Source organism: Hordeum vulgare, chromosome 1H (genome assembly GCF_904849725.1).
Source record: "Hordeum vulgare subsp. vulgare chromosome 1H, MorexV3_pseudomolecules_assembly, whole genome shotgun sequence".
NCBI classification, from domain to species: Eukaryota; Viridiplantae; Streptophyta; class Magnoliopsida; order Poales; family Poaceae; genus Hordeum; species Hordeum vulgare.
This window is the reverse complement of record NC_058518.1, coordinates 209,562,785-209,583,868: the sequence shown is the minus strand read 5'-3', so window position 1 is coordinate 209,583,868 and position 21,084 is coordinate 209,562,785.

Genomic DNA, 21,084 nt, shown 5'->3' with positions numbered 1-21,084 from the left:
GCAGCAGCAAGGCAACATTCCCCCGCCACCGCCTCCTTCGAAGAGCAGACCGTGGCTCGGTTCCTCGAGGCTCACGAGAGAAATGTCAAGCCAACAATGGAGCTCTCCAACAACTGGCTCAAGTCTTCGTGAACAATCCGTCGCAGAACAGAAATGACAACAGTCGCTCCACTCTGTCTGAGTTTATGAGGACTACGCCTCCCACATTCACGGAGATAACTGAACCATTGGATGCCAGTGACTGGATCCGCACCATCGAAGACCTCCTCGCGCTGGTAAAATGCACCGACGACCGCGAGAAAGTCCTTTATGCTTCTCACTTTCTCGGAGGCACGATCGAGGCTTGGTGGGACGGGTTCTAGATCATGCGGGCAGGACAAGCTATCTCCTGGACTGACTTCAAGGAAGGATTCCGTGCCGGTCACATTGCCCCTGGAATAATGACCATTAAGAAGTGGGAATTCTGAGCTCTGAGGCAAGGTAGTGTAACCGTCACGGAGTACCTGCAAAATTTTAACCTTTTGTCAAGGTATGCATCGGAAGACGTGAGCACTGAAGTTGCGAAGGTGGAACACTTCATGGAAGGAATGCAACAGTAGCTTCAGTATCAACTAGTTCTTAGTGAATGCCGAACCTTCTCCGATCTGGTGAACAAGGCCCTCTTGCTGGAGGATAAGCATCATGCTATGGATGACACCCGTAAGCGCAAGCTGATGGGTAATTGAGGTTCCAAAAACCAGAATTCACGTGTGTGGCAATCAGCCCCGGCGAGACCCAGCTACCAGCAACAACAATATAAGGCACCAACTTACCGCCAGAACTACTAGCCCCAGCAGCAAGTCAACCCCAAGCGATCGATCAACCCGCCCAACAACAGCGGAGTCAAGCCCAACATCCCAGGGCAGGTTACCTGCTTTGGATGTGGTCAGACAGGGCACTACTCCAGGCAGTGCACCAACATGAAGCCCGATGCACAGCACCCCAATGCGCCTAATCAAGGACAAGGTCATGGAGCGCCTGGCAGGAACCAATCTCCCCGCAACCAGCAGTACCACAGCAGGGGATGCGTGAGTCACATCTCCGCAGAAGAAGCTCAAGAAGACCCGGACTGCATTCTGGGTACGTTCCTCGTCAACTCCACCCCAACAACTGTATTGTTTGATTGTGGTGCTTCACATTCTTTTGTCACACAAAAGTTTGCGGAAAAATGTGGTTTGAAGCCTACCCTACTTAATGGGAAAATTGCAGTGCATACCCCAGGAGCAGTGCTAAGGACCAACCTAGGATGTAGAGGAGTCTGGATCAACATTAATGGGATAAGCTTCATAGAAAATATCATCGTCATTAAGTCGCAAGGCTTGGACGTGATATGTATTGGTTGTCCAGACACCGAAGCATACTGGACTGTGCCAAAAGGGCTATTACCATGACAAGTAACCAAGGGGTCAAAGTCAAGTATGTCCCTGAACCTACCTCCACTCAAGTTCCTCAGGTCAAATGCCTATCGGAAGAACAGTTGGAGTGAGTACCAATTGTCTCCAAGTACCCGGACGTCTTTCCTGATGAGCTGCCTAGGATGTTGATACGTCCCAAACGTATCTATAATTTCTGCTTGTTCCATGATCTTTTGGGTGACAATATCACATGTTTTGCTATACTTTTATATCATTTTACACATATTTCGAATAACCTACTAACTCAATGCACCCAGTGCCAGTTTATGTCTGTTGATGTCTATTTTGCAGGGGCTTTTACCCAATTTTCCGAAGCCCGAAAAACTCCAGGAAAAATATATAAAAAATCAGCAAAACAGAAGCTTCCAGATCACCAAAGATGGGCCATAGGGGGGCCAAGGGACGTCCAGGCGACCTGCTAGCCCGGCCTACCCCGTGGACGCCCCAGGAGGCCGCCTGGGTGGGCCCCACCTCCTCCGGTGCCCTTCTATGGCCTATATTTAGTCCTCCGAGAGGAAACCATTCCACAAGTTCCAGAGTTGCGAATTTCTCCATCGTTCTGCTACCACAGCGCTTCCGAGATCGTGAGCGTCAGGAGACCTCTTCCCGGCAGCCTGCCGGAGGGAGGGTTGACCTTCGGGAGCTTCTCCACCGCCATGGACGCTTCCCGGACGTGCCGTGAGTAGTCCTCCTTGGACCATGGGTCCATGACCAGTAGCTATGTGATGTCTTCTCTCCAATCTTTTGCTTCAATGGTTAGTCCTTGTGAGCTGCCCTACATGATCAAGGCATCTATGTAATTCTCTTGCTATTGCTATGCTCGGTTTGTTGGGATCTGATGGATTATGAGATTATGTTCAGATTTTTATGAGTTATATATTTGATTATCCTTTTATTTTATGTTTCTTAGTGATTCATGCATGTTCTCCGTTGCTATTTATTGCTTTGGCCGAGTACTAGATTGTAACTCCGAGAGGGAGCGTTATGCATGATTGTGAGTTCATGCCCCTCGATGTCTCGCTTGAGTGACAGAAACATGATACTAGGGGATGTGTTGTTGCCACGAGGGAGAAAAAAACGGTACTTGTGACCACGCTTGCAAGGATTGTTTACCTTACGCATAGTTCATTAATTGAGTTGTCCGTTGCTTTGACTTTACACTTTGGGTGGGGCTCGCAACTTAATACCGACGAGATGTTCTAGATAGATATCTCAAGGTGGATGGTTAGTAATTAGATGCTGATGAATAAACGGTCTACTTGTTTTGGCGTACTGCCCATTACTATTGAACCTCTGACTATCAAGTAGCATAATTAGCATTGTGCTGCGTTCATAATTCTGTCAATTGCCCAACTTTGGTTTATTTACCCAAGCATAGTTGTTTATCGTCTTTTGGGAGAGAGACATCAATAGTGAACATCATGTGACTACGGTCCATATCATCAGCATTGTTTACACCTTCATCATTTACCGCTTTCATTTACTTTTCCATTGCAATCACTATTACTTTCCCGCTTGTGTTTTGACCCTTTGCAAACTACAAGGGCAGAGAGATTAATAACGTCTCTGTGCTCGTTGGGAGCAAAGTTATTTGTTGTGTGTGCAGGTCCACGTCTTCTGCGAGCGCCAGGGCGGGAGACAGCTACTTGATGATCCTAGGAGTCCTACTGGTTCGATAAACCTTACAGTTTCTGTGTGAGGGAAAAATTACTACTGACTACATCTCAACCTTCCACTTGGGGTAGCCAACAACGTGCGAGAAGTATATACATCATCTCTTCATCAAGCAAAGTTTTCTGGCACCTTTGCCGGGGACTCCAGTCTTCACAATAGGGGAGTTGCACACTATCTTTTACCTTTGCTTTTTAGTCTTGTTAGTTTGCTTTTCATGATTGGCATGACTAGTTAGGCTTATGGAAAACTGCACTCTTAGTTCGCTGCTTGGGGAAGGCCGCTTTACCACACCCGTGGTAGAGAACTCTCCTCCACCTACTGAATGTATCCCATTCAAAATACCACTTGGTATAATTGAAATAATTAGGAATTATTGTTATGCAGGAGATGAAATAGTCAATCTTAGTATCCATTTGTTGAAACTTACATAACTTTGTGAGTTGTTTAAGATTTCAGGTTTGACAAGAGATGGAGTCATGAGGAAATTATTTGCCTTGTCACTGAAAGGAAAAGCATTGGAATGGTATAGGCTACTAGATGATTCTCACCTACGGGATTGGGGAGATATTCAGTCTATCTTTTACTCCAAGTTTTATCCTCTTCGTGAAGTCCATGACAATAGGAATTATGTTTATAATTTATATCCTCATGATGGACACAGCATATCTCAAGCTTGGGGGAGACTGAAAACTTTAATGCTAAAATGTCCAAACCATGGGCTCCCCAAAGATTATGCTTATGTGGAGAGTAAGAGTACCTTTTTCCATGTGGATCATGGTAAAAATTATTTATGTGATACTTATATTGTTGAGTTTATTCATGTTCCCACTGGAAATTATTATGAGAAGGGAACATATGCTTATAGATATTTCAATAATTTCAAGTTCCCTCAATTTATGTTGAAGGTTTTGAAGCTGCACTTGTTTTGTCTTCCTATGCTTATTGCTTTGTGCTTCAATGAATTATTCTACTGCAATATTCCTATGCATAGGAAGAATGTTAGACTTAAATGTGTTTGTTATTTTCTTCTTGATTCTCTCTTTTGTTCTACAACTCTTATTCCTACGAGAGCATCATTAAAATCTTAAGCCTGTCTTTTTGACTATAATGAAAGAGCTCTAGGGAGACAACCCTTGTTATCTTTACTTTGATTTTTCACTTTCAGTTTTTAGTGGTATTGATGTGTGTTACTACTATAGAAAGATCATTGTATCTTTATTTTTAATCTTTGTGCCAAGTTTTAGCCATGATTGCAAGAAAGTTCAAAAGTTGTGACATGCTCTCCAGAAACAGATTTTGTCTGCTTGACGAAACAATTCGCCAAAAATCACCAGATCATCTTTTCGACCTGAAGTTTTTTGAAAGCATGCTCTATATAATTTTATTTCTAGCATCTGTTCTGAGTTTTTTGATTTGAGTTGCGAAAGTACCCCGAAAAAATTATTTACTACCTATTGTTTTGTTTTTCATAGATTCTGACACATTTTGCGTTTTCATCATTTTGCAAATGTTAAGCTTGCTTTTCCTTTGCAAAAACCTTTTAGAAATTATGAGAAACAATAGTTTTTCATAAAAATGTTTATTTCCAGCAGGTAATGAAATATTTTATTAAGGGTACTAACCACTCTAATCAACTTATGATGAGTTTTGTATGAACGGAGTTTTCAAGTATGCGATGGGAGATGATGAAAGAAGATACAAGAGTGTCAAGCGCTCAAGCTTGGGGATGCCCCCATGCACCCCAATAAAATTTCAAGGAGACTCAAGCGTCTAAGCTTGGGGATGCCACCGTGCATCCCCTTCTCAACAATCATCAGTTTGTCCATCTCCATGCTATATTTTTATCACTTCATATGTTATGTGCTATGCTTGGAGCGTCCCTCTATTGACTTTTTAGTTTGTTTTAGTTTTCCTTGCTGTTCATAACAAGTCGGAACCTATCCTACCTTGTTTGGGAGAGAGAGACACGATCCATTCCACTCTAGAACACAACATAGGTTTTCATGTTTATCTTTTTGTGTGTTCTTCATCTTTCCATAGCTACTGTCATGCTTAGCTCTTAGTATTCATGCTTATCTTTTTAAGAGCTTTTATTCAGGTTGCTTTTGGATCTCTCTTGAGTTATCATTCATATCTTGTTTATAGAGTTGGCTCGTTGCACTGAGTTGTGTGTCTTGGATGAGTAGGTAATTGAGGTTGCTATTTAAGTATAGTAGTAACTTGCAATAGTTTTGAGGTATTGATTTGAGTAATGTTTGGACTGTTGCTGCCAAGAGCTTGAGCCTATTAGTGATAGGTGTCGTATTTTGGGAAATCCATGTGTTTTTCCAAAACTAAAAATTAGTTGAGAAATCTAGCTACTAAATTGATCGCTAACCTTTGGAGGGGTTGGAATATATAGAGTACCCTCACGTTACCATGAGTAGAGGATGCGCAAGGATAACCAAACCCCCAAACACCCCTCCTCGGGGTACTTGTCTCTTTATGAATTTCCTAACTAGATAGAGAGTTACCGATAATAGGTGTATGAGTTCTTCGGACTAATGCGAGTATTAGATTGTTGGCACATCCACCATCCATATTTTGCTAGCCTCTTTCGTACCGTGCATTGCCTTTTCTCACATTGAGAGTTGGTGCAAACTCCGTCGGTGCATCCAAACCCATGACATGATACGCTCTGTCATACATAAGCCTCGTTACATATTTCCTCAAACATCCACCATACCTACATATTAAGGTATTTCCATAGCCTTTTCGAGATACATTGCCATGCAACATCCACCATCTCATGACTTGATCTTCATGTCATACATGATTTTGCTTGATCGTAGAGCTGCATGATAGTTGGGTGTTGCTCCAATTATTGCTACATGATGCACTAGTATCATTGCATATACTGCTACACTGGGAGAGGCATAAATTTGCATACATCATGATAGTTTTCACTTGTCTTTATTTTGAGTACTTCTTATAAAGTGCGATGATATTCTTTTATTCGTGTAAAACATAGAGTGTTGCCCTTAAGTGAGGAAAAGATCCCAAAGAGGAAACAAAAGATTCCAAAGAGGACAAATGAGAGATAAAAAGAAAGAGCCAAATAGGCCACAAAAAATGAAAGAAAAACAAAAAAAGAAAAAATAATAAAAACAAAAAGAGAGAAGGGGGCAACAATACTATTCCTTTTGAAAGATCCACGCTCGTACTCTATTGCTATATTTGTACTACATAGAGATTATCATTCATGCATAACTATGTGGGGACCCTTACACTATAGAACTTGGTTTGCATATTCCAATGATGAGCCTCCTCAAATGAGCTCCAGGTCTTCATGAGCAAACAAGTTGGATGCACCCCCACTAGTACCATTGGAGAGCTTACCTTAGCTCATATGTACATCGGTTACATGGCAATCCCTACTCCTCACATCATATCTATCATTTGGCTTTCTCTCGCCTATGGTTGTCCTCATTGATGTGAGCCTTTCAGTCCTTTTGTATTCCTTCCCCATCATTATTCCGTTTGCCATCCTAAGTGCCAACATATCTTGCTTACGCTCATCCATTGCACGAGTGCTCAAATTTCAAAGGGAGAGGATCATTTTGACTTGTGCCTGACTAGTGGTGTGGGGATGAGTCAAAATAAGATTCCGAAGGAGACCAAGTGTGAAATTTAGTAGATTGAGTTCTCACTTAAAAAAATATTTTATGATCTCAACCCATCTCCCACTTCTTACATGCAAAACCCATTTGGAGACATTCGAGTCACGGACAGCGAGAGCTCTTGGCACCTATATGTTCTTACTTTGCAAAAGTCAATACTAGATATAAACTCTTGCTTGTTATTGTCTTGACTTGAATTGCACATCTTACTTGCTTTACTTTGAAATTCTTATATGTGTGTTATCATGTCACCACATAAATTATTGTGTTATGATTTATCTACTCGAGGACGAGCAGAAATTAAGCTTGGGGATGTTGATACGTCCCAAACGTGTCTGTAATTTCTGCTTGTTCCATGATCTTTCGGGTGACAATGCTACATGTTTTGCTACACTTTTATATCATTTTACATGTATTTGGACTAATCTACTAACTCAGTGCACCTAGTGCCAGTTTCTGTCTGCTGATGTCTATTTTGCAGGGGCTTTTACCCAATTTTCCGAAGCCCGAAAAATTCCATGACAAAATATATAAAAAATCAGCGAAATAGAAGCTTCCAGATCACCGAAGATGGTCGAGAGGGGGGCCAGGGGCCGTCCAGGCGACCTGCTAGTGTGGCCTATCCCCTGGCCGCACCAGGAAGCCGCCTGGGTGGGCCCCACCCCTCCGGTGCCCTCCTTTGGCCTATATTTAGTCCTCTGAGAGGAAACCCTTCCACAATTTCTAGAATCATGAATTTCTCCATGGTTTCGCCACCACGGCGCTTCCGACATAGGGAGCGTGAGGAGACCTGTTCCCCGCACCCTGCTAGAGGGAGGATTGGCCTCCGGGAGCTTCTCCACCGTCATGGACGCTCCCCGGACGTGTTGTGAGTAGTCCTCCTTAGACCGTGGGTCCATGACGTGTAGCTATGTGATGTCTTCTCTCCAATCTTGTGCTTCAATGGTTAGTCCTTGTGAGCTGCCCTACATGATCAATGCATCTATGTAATTCTCGTGCTATTGCTATGCTCGGTTTGTTGGGATCCGTTGGATTATGAGATTATGTTCAAATTGTTACGAGTTATACATTTTATTATCCTTTTATATTATGTTCCTTAGTGATTTATGCATGTTTTCCGTTGCTATTTATTGCTTTGGCCGAGTAGTAGATTGTAACTCCAAGAAGGAGCGTTATGCATGATTGTGGGTTCATGCCCCTCGATGTCTAGCTTGAGTGACAGAAACATGAGACTGGGGGATGTGCTTTTGCCACCAGGGAGAAAAGAGCGGTGCTTGTGACCACGGTTGCAAGGATTGTTTACCTTACGCATAGTTCGTTAATGCAGTTGTCCGTTGCTTTGAGTTTACACTTTGGGTGGGGCTCGCAACTTAATACCGGCGAGATGTTCTGAATAGATAGCTCAAGGTAGATGATTAGTAAGTAGATGCTGATGATTAAACGGTCTACTTCTCTTGGCGTACTTCCCATTACTATTGAACCTCTCACCACCAAGTAGCATAATTAGCATTACGGTGCGTTCATAATTCTGTCAATTGCACAACAATGATTTGTTTACCCAAGCATAGTTGTTTATCTTCTTTTGGGAGAGATACATCACTAGTGAACATCATGTGACTCCGGTCCATATCATCATCATTGTTTACACCTCCATCATTTACCGCTTTCATTTACTTTTCCGTTGCAATCACTATTACTTTCCCGCTTGTGTTTCGACCCTTTGCAAACTCCAAGGCCGAAGAGATTGACAACCTCTCTGTACTCGTTGGGAGCAAAGTTATTTGTTGTGTGTGCAGGTCCACGTCTTCTGCTAGCACCAGGGCAGGAGACACCTACTTGTTGATCCTAGGAGTCCTACTGGTTCGATAAACCTTACAGTTTCTGTGTGAGGGAAAACTTGTTGCTGACTACATCTCGACCTTCCACTTGGGGTAACCAATGAGGTGCGAGAAGTATATACATCATCTCATCATCAGATGCCTTTTGGCCGAGACATCGAGTTCATTATTGAGCTCATGCCCGAATAAAGGCCTATCATAGGAAGACTTATAGAATGGGATTTGAAAAGCTAGTAGAGTTGTACAAGCAGTTGGATGAGAAATTCATGAAGGGATTCATCCGTCTGAGTGCATCACCTTGGGGATCACCTTTTATGTTAGTTACTAAGAAGGATGGGACTATCAGGCTCTGCGTTCCCTCAATGAAGTCACGGTCAAGAACAAGTACCGACTCCCCAAGATTGAAGACCTATTTGACCAGTTAAATGGTGCCCAGGTATTTTCCAAGATTGACCTCAAATCTGAATATTACCAACTAAAGATTTGACCTGGGGACATACCTAAGACGACATTCGTGACCCGGTACGGTCTATACGAGTGCACAGTCATGTCATTTGGGTTGAGCAATGCCCCATCATACTTCATGTACCTCATGAACAAGTTCTTCATGGAACACCTGGATAAGTTTGTCATCGTCTTCATCGATTACATATTAATCTTCTCCAAGCCCGAAGAAGAGCATTAGCAACACTTAAGGATAGTGTCGGAAAAGCTTCGAGAGCACCAGCTTTATGCCAACCTTGGCAAATGCAAACTCTGGCTGCACAAAGTTGAATTCTTGGGTCGTACCATGACGGCAAATGGATTGGCAGTCGATTCTTCCAAGATTACCACAATAACCAACTACAAGTCACCAATCGATGTGAAAGGAAGTTAGAAGCTTCCTTGGGCTCGCGCGATACTACGCAAGTTTGTGGAAGGATTCTCTCACATTGCCCGACCAATGACTCAGCTCTTGAAGAAGGGAAAGAAGTTCGAATGGATGCCGGAGTGCAAAGAAAGCTTCCAGGAGCTAAAGAAGAGGCTGACTACCGCCCTGGTACTCGCTACTCCGGATATCAGCAAGGAGTTTGTGATATACCGTGATGCCTCAAGGACCAGGCTCAGTGGTGTCCTGATGCAAGACGGCAGGGTCGTGGATTCCTTGTCACAACAACTCCGCCCGCATGAGGAGAACTACGCCATGCATGACCTCGAGTTGGTAGCCGTAGTGCATGCCCTAAAAACATGGCGACATTACCTTCTCGGGAAGCGATGTGAGATATTCACCGACCACAAGAAGCTGAAGTATATTTTTACTCAGTGGGAATTGAATATGAGGAAGTGAAGGTGGTTGGAGATAATCAAAGACTATGACCTTAGCATACAATAACAACCCGGTAAGTCCAATGTGGTGGCCAATGCCTTAAGCCGGAAGGCCCGCACCTTGAATGCTATGTTGAAGGAAAGGCTACCCGCCTTATATGATGAGCTGGAGAGCTTCTGGTTGGAGCTAGTTGAACCGGGATTCCTAGCTAAATTCGAAGTCAAACCCACTCTGGCACACGACATCAAAGAGGCCCAAAAGGGGTACAATAGCATTGAAGGCATCAAAAGAAAGATCTAGGAAGGCAAGGCCCCAGAATTCTCAGTGGATGAGGAAGGAGTCGTGTGGTTGGGGAAACGTTTATGCGTACCCAACAAGGATGAACTCAAGGACTTAATCTTGCAAGAAGCCCACAACACGCCCTACTCGATTCACCCCAGTGGGACCAAGATGTATCAAGACCTCCGGGAAAGGTTCTGGTGGCATGGCATGAAGAGGGAAATAGCTTTCTATATCGCCAAGTGTTATGTGTGCCAGCGTGTCAAGGCTGAGCACCACTGACCTATTGGACTGCTACAACCTCTCCAAGTGCCCGAGTAGAAGTTGGACACAATCAGCATGGACTTTATCACCGGTCTGCCCAAGTCAAGCAAAGGACACAACTCCACATGGGTCATTGTTGACCACCTAACCAAGGTGGCCCATTTTATTCCGGTCAACACCACTTATGATGGTAGCCAATTGGCCAGCCTATATATCCGTCGTATTGTGAGCCTCCATGGAGTCCCCAAGGAGATCGTATCTAACCGAGGCAAGCAGTTCACCTCAAGATTCTGGAAGAAGTTCCAAGAAGCTCTCGGAACCAAGCTCTCTTTTAGCACCACCTTCCACCCACAGACGGGCGGACAGACGGAGCGAGTGAATCAGATACTTGAGGATATGCTCTACGCTTGTGTCTTAGCGCATGGGACCAAATGAGAAGACTGTCTGCCATTCGCTGAGTTCTCTTATAACAACAGCTACCAGTCCAGTATCCACATGGCCCCATTTGAAGTGCTATACAGACGGAAATGCCGCACCCCGCTCAACTGGTCCGAAACTGGTGAAGGATTGATTTTCGGGTCAGAAGTTCTTCGTGAAGCATAAGACAAGGTGCAACTTGTCACGGAACACGTGAAAGCGGCCAAGTTGCGACTCAAGAGCTATGCGGATTCTCGCTGCAGGGAAGTGGAGTTCAACCCCGGAGACCAGGTGTACCTTCGCGTCACACCTCTCAAGGGAACAAAGCATTTTCACGTCAAGGGGAAACATGATCCAAGGTTCATTGGACCATTTAAGATCACGACAAGGCGTGGCGAAGTTGATCACTAGTTGGAGCTACCTACAAAACTTTTGGGTGTGTACAATGTATTTCACGTGTCACAACTTCGGAAGTGCCTGCAAGCGCTGAACCGTCCAGATCTTTATAAGGACATTGACCATCAAGCCACTGACCTTCATCCAGACCTCACTTATCGTGAGAGGTCGATCCTCATCCTCGACGAACCAGAGCGTTGTACCACAAGCCGCACTATCAAGTACTTCAAGGTTCAGTGGAGCAACCACACCAAATCAGAAGCAACATGGGAGCGTGAAGACTATCTCCGATCTGAATTTCCGTAGCTTTTTAGCACCTACCTTAGGAATCTAGGGGACAAGATTCTTGTAAGGGGGATAGGTCTGTCACACCCTGTTTTTATCTTACTTCAACTGTAGCCTCTTCAAAAATCTGAGTTTATTAATTTTTTTAAAGAAAGTGCTATGAGTTCCATGATTGCCATTGAATGAGTGGATCCAAAGACACCATTTTTATAACATGATATTTCCATAAACACCTTTTTCTCATTTTTGACTATTCCAAAACCTTGCTTTGGGTTTGCACTACAAGTCCGTAATGTCAGGGGAGTGCCTTCACCGAGAGAGGGTAATCTGGTTTTATCACTATTTTAACTCTCCAAAATCATAAAATAATTGTTTATAAAAAAATTCTATTTTATTTGCATGTCCTTTTCTGAGGCCAAAAATGATATATCTAGATGGAAAATTACTTTTCTACTTAGAAAAATCTCAGAAAATTTGGAGATACTCAAGGGACATATATTTTCCATACATAAGATTTTCAACCCCTATTTATGTTCAAAATATTTGAGCAAATCTTTGAAAACCTATTCTGTCTATTTTGACCTTTTGAAATATTTCCAATAAATTTCCAGAAAATTCTAGCATGCTTCCTAAGCTATATTTGGTGGTCATGCCAAATTTCACCTCATTCCAAGGTGGTTTGGTTCACCATATAATCCTAAAGCCCTGTGTGTCCAGAATCAAGTTAGAGCAACTCTACATAGCAAAGTTTGTCCAAATGGCTTGAAACTTTGCAGGAGTGCTTAACACCCCAAATGAGGAGACCCTGCAAAAAAATATATTTATGGGGATTAATTAACCCACAATCCCTTTTGAAAGGACAGAAATGCCCACTTGGGGGTGATTTCAAGTTTGAAGTGCCAAACTTGTCCAGTGCAACTCAAATTTGGTGGAGCATCCTATCTTAGCACCAGTGGTGGAGGTTAACGAACCCAAACACCTATCAAACACCTTCTGCCAGCTTGGTAAAACAACACGTATCTCACTCTACACCCACACCCTTTCCACCAAACTGTTAGTGCAAACTACAAGCACCACTCCTTAACTGTAGATGAGTCGCCCCTCTCTACTTTCAAGCAAAAGAGCCCAAAATCTCCATTTTAGTTTCTGTCTCAAGTCTGCCATCTCCACTTTAAACACTTCCTTTGACCAACAGTGAGACCCTTGGCTCTCAAGCGGCTAGGGAGCATCTCACCCAACCCCCGGACATACCACACATAGCCAAAGCACCCAAGAGCGCTCCAGCGTGCCGTGGCATGCCAAAACTGCCCTCTAGGCGCGCTATAGGGCGCACCCGAGACAAAGGTGGCCAGCCCCGACTGGTTCTCACCTCCCCTCGGTGCCTCTCCACATCTTTGACAACCGACCTGAATCAGGGCAGCATCAGGGCCCCTCCTACCCCTCGCTACTGACCAGGGAGACACATGCCCGCGCGCGCCAAGTTCGGCTAGAAGAATGCGGCCACGCAGCACGTGTGGACCTCGTCCCCTCTCTCTCTCGTTGAGTCTCTGGGGTCCTAAACCACGTCCGCAAGACCGTGGTTTTGACCCCGAGCTCTCTTTGCCCCTCCTGCAAGCCACGGTGAAACCACCGGCGCTCCCCTCTTGGTGTACCGTCGCTGGCCTATAAATAGGCCTGCCATCGCTCGAGCACCCTCACACCACTCCTCCAGAGCCTCAGTCAAGCCCCTAGCCACCCCCATTCGAGCACAGCGATCTCCGGTGCTCGAGATCGACCGAGGCCCCACCGCTTCAGAGCTCCGTCGATATCGGGCTATAGGACAGCTCTCCTGCTCCTCTGACCTCCTCCGTGACCGTAGTGAGCTCAGGGAACTTCCTGACCTCTTCCCCGAGTGAATCCCTGCCTGTAGCATCCTTCCCCTCCACCTACCGAATCGACTCCGTCGTGGACTCGTCGTCACAGGTGACCCAGGGCCTCCCCATCGTTCATTCGACCACCAGCAGGTAGGCGGTGATGTGCTGGTTCCTTCCTGCTGTCGTTGAGGCATAAGGGCGTCGGTGTCGCCACCGACATGCCTCCCCTCCCCTCTGTCCAGAGGAGGAAGACGACCCAAACAAGCGTGCCCCACCTGTCGGTGGCCCATCTTCTCCCCTCTCTCCTCTCTCAGCCACTGACCGCAGGGGCCCATGTGTCATGTTTGAACGTGACGGCGTGTGCGCCTAGGCTGCTGGCTGGCTGGCTGGCCAGTGGGCCAGTTGGGCCGGCCCAGCCACTGGCCGAGCCAGGCCAGGGCTGAGCGCACCTTTTTGTTTTTTGTTTTTAATATGTTTTAAAATATTTTTGGAGAGATTATGATTTAATGAAATTTAATTATTTTTCCACCGCAATTCTTCTAAAAATGTGCACAATTTATTAGGGTTGTTATACAAATTTTTATGATAACTTTTCTGGATAGTTATTAATATTTTAGCTGCTGTTAATTGGATTTTAAAATTAATCTTTTCATCAAAACCAAAGGCAAATATTTTTAAAACTATAATATAGATTTATCAGAATAGGATAACATTTTTAAAGTAAGTTTGTGCTCTATTTTTTAAGTGAGCTACTTATATTATTACTATTATTACGACGTTAGATTCCGTGTTTGGCGAAGGAGTTGGACTCGAAGACTCTGAAGACCCAGAATACCTAGCTGGTCAAGGCAAGCAACCTTTTGACCATGTTTGAGCAAAATATTATTTGCATGCCAAGTAGAATAATATTCCCGTTGCATATGATCATGAGTATTCGGTAAATCATCGATATGGTATTACCAATGGCTCCTCAAGAGAACTTGCATTTCAGCATGATCCTACCACCTATGATGGTCACGCTGATACTATGTTGACAAGTAGACAGTAGAGCTACGCATTATAGAGAATATGCATGATGATGGTAAAGTTGATAACAAAGGTTTTACGAAAACCCGGTCGGGTGCCACTAATGCCCAAGGGTGATGATGAGTTAGGTGGCCACTTGTGGAGCAGCGGTGCACCGGGTATATTTTGTGTGAGTGGTTTCGGAAATAGGGTTAGATTTATGGCGTGTCGATCGTCCCAACTTTACATGTACGACTATGATACCCTTTATGGGACGGGGCTTTCTTGATTACTCTAGTTCGTGCTAGCAAAGAGCTGCATTACTAGTGGCGGGAGTGATATCTAGTCACTCTCGTGATGGGGTCGTACCAGGTAGGTCGACTATGCCGTTTTTACGTGTTCCAGTCACACCGTTGGTCCCCGCATGGATGATACTGTCTAGAGCTAGTGCGTGTAAGACGTACATCATGTGGGCTGGGTACCAATCGAGTGGAACTCTTTGTCTAGTATCGTCAGGGGAAGTCAATGATCGGGTACTTAACTCGGGTATAATATATACCACGATTCGTGGATGACACGGATGTTGCCCGGATCTCATGGGTACATCGTATAACCTCTGCAGAGTGTAAACTATTCAAATATCCATGTCCACGGTCAAGGGCAGTTGGGTGGTGCTTCTTAAACTACGTCCTGTCATTTCCGCATAAACCAAGTTTGTGTGTGTTCAGAGAGTTATGTGAAAGAGTTGACATGACCAAGTTTGGTGACTTGGCATATTGGGTGAACCCGAAGTGTTTAGCCCTCAATAGATATGTTGATACCTGTAACCTATTATTTTGAATATCATCTAGCTTAGGATGCACATCCATAACCGTCTATGACCATTCTTATTTAAATACCACTTTGCTTTCCACCAATGTTGCATATATCTTATTATCATACCAACTGCATTACCATATCATGGGCTGCTAGGAAGTACATTCAAAAGTACTCATTGGCTTGCCACTCGTTATGTTATTGACCAGACATGGAAGAACTGGAGTTTGGAGAAGAATTCTTCATCGGAGACGGACACTCGAACTAGGACGCTTCCCAGTCAGAATGTGTGTTGGTGAAGCCTGATGGCATGGGCTCCCGTTTATTCCCAAGATTTCCGCTAGTAGTTCTGATGTGATTGGCCTTATAGGCCCTACCTATGTGAGACTTGACAATGATGGTCATTTATTGTATTAAATGGTATGTTAGATGTAAGACTATTAATATTCAGTATCTGTGTGTTCGGTGAGCATTGATCTTTGGGATCACTGAGCATGTTCATTCAACGATCTCAACTCGTAAGTCGGGGTCCCCACAATGGCATTCCGGTGAGCAATTCCTAGAGTATCGAGAATCTTCGTAAGTTCTATCCATAATGCACGGTTGCCGGGTCTCCCGGCAACCACCTTTTGTGCAAGTCTCGACGGCGAATCATGTAATCCTTTGTAAAAAGCCAGGTGCAGAACTTGTGCGTACCTAAATAAAGTTAACTGTTTCACAATTCTTGCCGATTTTCATGTTTATTTATGTGCATGTTTGTATGTGATTTTGTGTTACGCTTATTTCCATCAAGTACTAACGAACCACCAAGGTTCCATATCCCTATTTTCTCGTCTTTCTTTTTCAAAAAGGATAGAAGGTTCCCTCGCATACAAGTTTCCTGGGGGGATGATCGTATGGACACCAACAGGTGATGTTCATGCGATGTTCTATTCAACAGAAAGGAGTACAACGACAAAAAGCTAAGTTGAAAAAACTCTGAGTAAATATTGAACAGTTGTATGGAAACCTGCACGCCAAGGAACCTCGTCATGATCGGTTGCGCCCTTACTTTGTTTCAGGCCCGCTCAACAACCTAAGTGGCTGCACTGATTGCGCCAAGATATCTTGCCGGTAGTGGCACCTCCAGCAGGCAGCTGAGGATCCACTCCTCAAAGTGCTCACGGTAGGTATGCTCGCACCGGCAAGTTTGATTTCACCAAGGTATCTTACCGGCAGTGACACCTCCTGCAAGCTGCTAAGGATCCGTTCCTCAAAGCGCTCGCGGCAGGGCTGTGTGCACCGGCAAGTTTCCAATAAAGCATAGGGCATGTACCACACAGGAAGAAATCAGACAAGATAAATAGCAAACATCCATCCAAAACACAGCCAAGTATACTACATTAATGGTTGTCGCGATTCTAACTTAAGATAAAACTGTCTTTTACGTGGAGTCATAGCGACAGAAAGAAGTGGAGCGGCTAGTCCCTTCACTGGCCTTCAACCCTCTTGACTTGGATCACCTTGTTGACGATGGGCATGAGCAACTCGTCAAGCGCCTTGAGATCCACGTCCTTCGGCAAGCTTTCAAGCACATTTGTGAGGTTGATGTCGGGGTTCTTGTGCGCCACTTTGGTGAGCACCTTGAGGAGGATGGCCCGACAGAGCTTGCGGGATTCGTTGGCCAGACGGGCTGCTTGACTAGAGTGGAGCTGCTCCAGAGCATCAACCAAGCTATCAAAGAACAGAGTTAACCTGGCGTTCTGGGATGTCCCTCCATCGGAAGAATAGTGGAAGTTGTGTAGGCCCATGGTGGACAGCTACGTCATGAGTCTTCCCGCGACATCGGCAAGGCGTTCAGTCCATATCCTCATGCCTCCCACATAGTCGTCATAAGCAGCGGTGGCACTCTCAAACAAAGCCTTCTCATCTGGCCAACTTCAACTTCAGATAGGTGATGGAGGCACTGGCTGAGTTGAGTTGTGCGGTCTTGTCGGATATGGCGGTCTTCATCTCCGCCAAGATGAAGAGAGCCTGCTCTCTTTCAACCTTGAACGTCGAGATCTCCTTCCCGAGACCTTCAAGATCCACCTCCAACATCTTTACCTTGTCGGCAAGCTCGTTCTTGGTGGCCATTGCAGCAACGGTAGCATCAATGACTTCCCTCAGCTTGCTGATATGGTCTATGGCCTGAGCCGCAAGGATTTACTCAGGCTTGTGCTCCAGCTCCCGAGTCAGCTGCACGACGAGTCTCTCGACTTGTTCATCCTTGCTGCGAAGCTTTTCGGCGAGTGCCTTATCGCGGGCGGCAAGATCCTCTTCCTGAGCATCAAACCCGATGTGGAGCTGCGTTAGGCGGGCCTCCTCCACTGTAGCCCATTACGAGCCCTCCTCTTGCACGTGTAGGATGTCAGACAACTTCAAGAAGAGCACGTTTTGGTCTTCGTTCAGTTGTTCTCGGCCAAATTTCATCTCCCGAAGGGCTTCGGCTAACCAGGCTTGCGTTTCCCCGACACGCTTCTGGAAGTCCGCCTAGAGTCCAACTTCTCTTTCCGGGCACGATGGAGCGCACGGAGCTGACGGCAGCTGTTGCTCATAGCTTGGAGGAGCAATTCTTCATTGGATTTGCTACCGCCAGCTCTTGGTTCCCCAACGACCTTGAGCCCAGCAGCAGTAGTGATCTCATTGTCAAAGGATTCCCCTTCGTTGGGCGCCCGAGCACTTGCCTCTCCTGGCATGTTGATGAATAGATTCTTGCTAGCTTTGAGCTATCTGCTAGGAGAGGGGGCTTCTAATGTTAATGGTGGATCCTCAGCAGCCGCCCCACCGACAACTGAGGGCTCAGTAGCCAGCGTAATGCCTTGCACTCCTACAACACGAATGTCGTCAGTACGGTCACTGGGCTCCTTCTGCGCCCTCTCCGCGGATCCCTTGGCGGTTTCCTCATGTGCACCCTTGGCGGCCTCATCAGCAGCAATGTTGTCGGCCTCAACGGCACTATCCCTAGCGATCTCCTCGATGACGGCATCGACATCCATCTGCTCCATTAGACGGGATCTGAAAACCAAAAGAAGGGGATCAAGATGAGAGCAAGATAGAAGTTCAAGAAGACAAAAAATATATAAATACATAATAATCAGTACTCTTGGGCAAATGGGTTACCTGCCAAGTTGTTGAGAGGTGGTCGCTCCTTGCCCGGCAACATCAGTTGCCGATGTAGGACTACCGGCCCCTGCGCTTGCCGGATCATCCTCGACAAGGATGGGCTCACTGGCGGAGGCCCTTGCCAAAGATCCGTCTGTGGGCGGCGTGGTCGACGGAGTTGGCGCGTTGGGGACAACCTTTGATGCCTCTCCTTGTCGCCGATCTTCTCCTACAAACTCCGCGATGTGAGTGGCAAAGATAACCGTCCCAACACTTGTCAGTGGAAAATGAGTAGTGGACCCATGTTGGGGGCTGTGTTCAGGACTTCGTCGCGGGCTCAGCTCCGGGCTGATGGAAGTTGCCTCTGGCGTATCTATGGTGCTCGTCGAAGGCTCATTGCCCATCGAGGTGTTCGCCATCTTCGCCATGCTTTGCACTAACATTTCCATATCTCTGCAGACATAGGCCGAAGCAAGATAAGCAAACTAAACAAAACCAGAGATTCAGAATATGAGAGACGCCAAAGGGCTCTTACTCTTCTTCTTCCGAGCTGAAGGCGGAGAGGTCGAAGTCGACTTCCGCCACAGTATGCACGTGAGGAGGTGGAGGAGTGGCCCTGTGCGGCAGGAGCGAAAGGTTGCTAGACTAGGGCATCGAAGGTGGCTTTCCAAAGAACACGCTTCTTCTTGGGAGCTCGGGGCTCCTTGTGCGGCTTCTCCTCGGTTGTATCTCCGGTAGAAGGACCCGCGGCAGCTGTGCATTGTGCTCCCCGACAACCTCCTCCTACCGGGAAGGTGTTCCCTCCGGGACCGTTTCCTCTTCCCTGGATTCCCCTTCCACGAAGCCAACATTGTCGACCTCCACGGCAAGTCTCTCCTTCTCGACCCTGTTGGCGTTGTACGCCACTTCTTCATCAGTGGTGGGGGGGATGAGGTTCGTTTCTTCTCGGATGGCTCTGTCTGACAAGTTGTCAAAGAACTGTTGTACCTGCTCTGTGGCTGAACCATAACAAGTGTTGTCAAGACCATGGGCGTTACACACCGGCATCATGGAAGCGATTGAGCTCACGGTAGAGTTGTTGCACAGGGGAACTATTCCTGCTGACAACTTGAATTTCCCATCAGGCCGGAACAACTTATGGCAGAGAGTTGTGTGCTGCAGGATCGTCAGGTTGCTGTTCAGCCTAGGGCGCAGCCTCATGATATCTGCAGAGGGGCGATGCACCAACGAAGGAAATCGGCGCCTACCGTCTCTATTGTGAGCCCGGCAGCCTTGAGGCACATGATTCGGGTAATGGCGATCGTGAGCTTCTCATCTTGAGGATCGAAAGAGCCCCAGTCGTTGTCGCGCGTCATCTTGGTCCGCCGGGGCAAGCAGAAAGGCTGGGGCTCCTCCTCCCGAATGCAGCACCACTTTCCCTGCCATTCCTCCCACTTCTCACGGAAGACCCCTTCTGGGTATATGTCCTTATTCCACCCCCTCGGGGTCCAAGTGATATAATCAGAGACGGCATCTCCCTTTTGGATGCGGGGAAGCAAGTAATGGAGGTAGAGGGCTGTATTGGGGGCGACTGCGGCAAAATTCTCGCAAAGGTGAGAGAAGAGAGACATGCACGTTATCGCATTCGGCGTAAATACAAGAGCTGGAAGCCATATGTGTACATGACATGGACAAAGAAATCAGAGAAAGGGGGGAAAGACCGCCATAAAAACAGTCGGCAAAGAAAAGGGTATTTGTCCGGGCCACCACCAGCAGAACCTGAATTCACGCGAGTAGCGGGGTCCACCTTAGTCTCCGTCGCCCACATAGACATATATCTGTCCCTCAGAGGTGCCACATCAAGCCCTGGGGGAAGATAGCAAGCTTCTTCTACATCTTCACCAGCTCGTTCTTCGAGACAACGCCCTTGCGCTTGCTTGCCTTCGACGGCATGGCGACGATAGGAGCAAAGGCCGAAGATGGCGAGGAATAAGAAGCGACGGATGGATAGGAAGGATGTGTCTCGCGCTCAAGGAAGAAGAAGACGGCGGTTCCAAGATTGGAAAGGGTAGGAGGTAATGAGCAAGTGACTTTGTGGTTTCTTCTTTATGGGGGGGGGACCTGGGGCCGCCTCTTGGCTCCCAGAAAACACGTCTGCACGCACGCGGTAGTTTCGGCCGCTCCGCGCATGTCTCCCACGTCGTGCATTCAATGCAAGTCATGGGGGGAGTAGGGGTACAGTAACAGTAAGAAAAATGATTACAACCGCAGAATCCTGCCACGTGTGCCCGTGCACTATTTGGGCTTAGCCAAACAATGCCTCGCACCCGTGTATGGCCCAAGCCCAGGGGCTCCTGTCGGTGTAATAAAGTTTGGGCCTTTAGTACCTCTTACTTGTGCATGGGAAGTTGTAGCCATACCCGCAGCAAGGCCTTCCAGGGGACTGCTGATGTCTACGCAAGCTTCTATTCTTGTAGACTATGTTGGGGCTCCAAGTGCAGATGTTTGTAGGACAGCATTAATTTCCCTCAAGTGGATGACCTAAGGTTTATCGGACTCAGGAAAGTAGAGGTTGAACTCGGAATTTCTCAAGCAACCCTGCAATTAAGAAACAAGAAGTATCTTGTGTCCCCAACACACCTAATACAATGGTAAATTGTATAGGTGCACTAGTTCAGTGAAGATATGGTAAAATATGGGTGATAGGTGTGGCAAAGCAAGGTAAGATAAATCTGT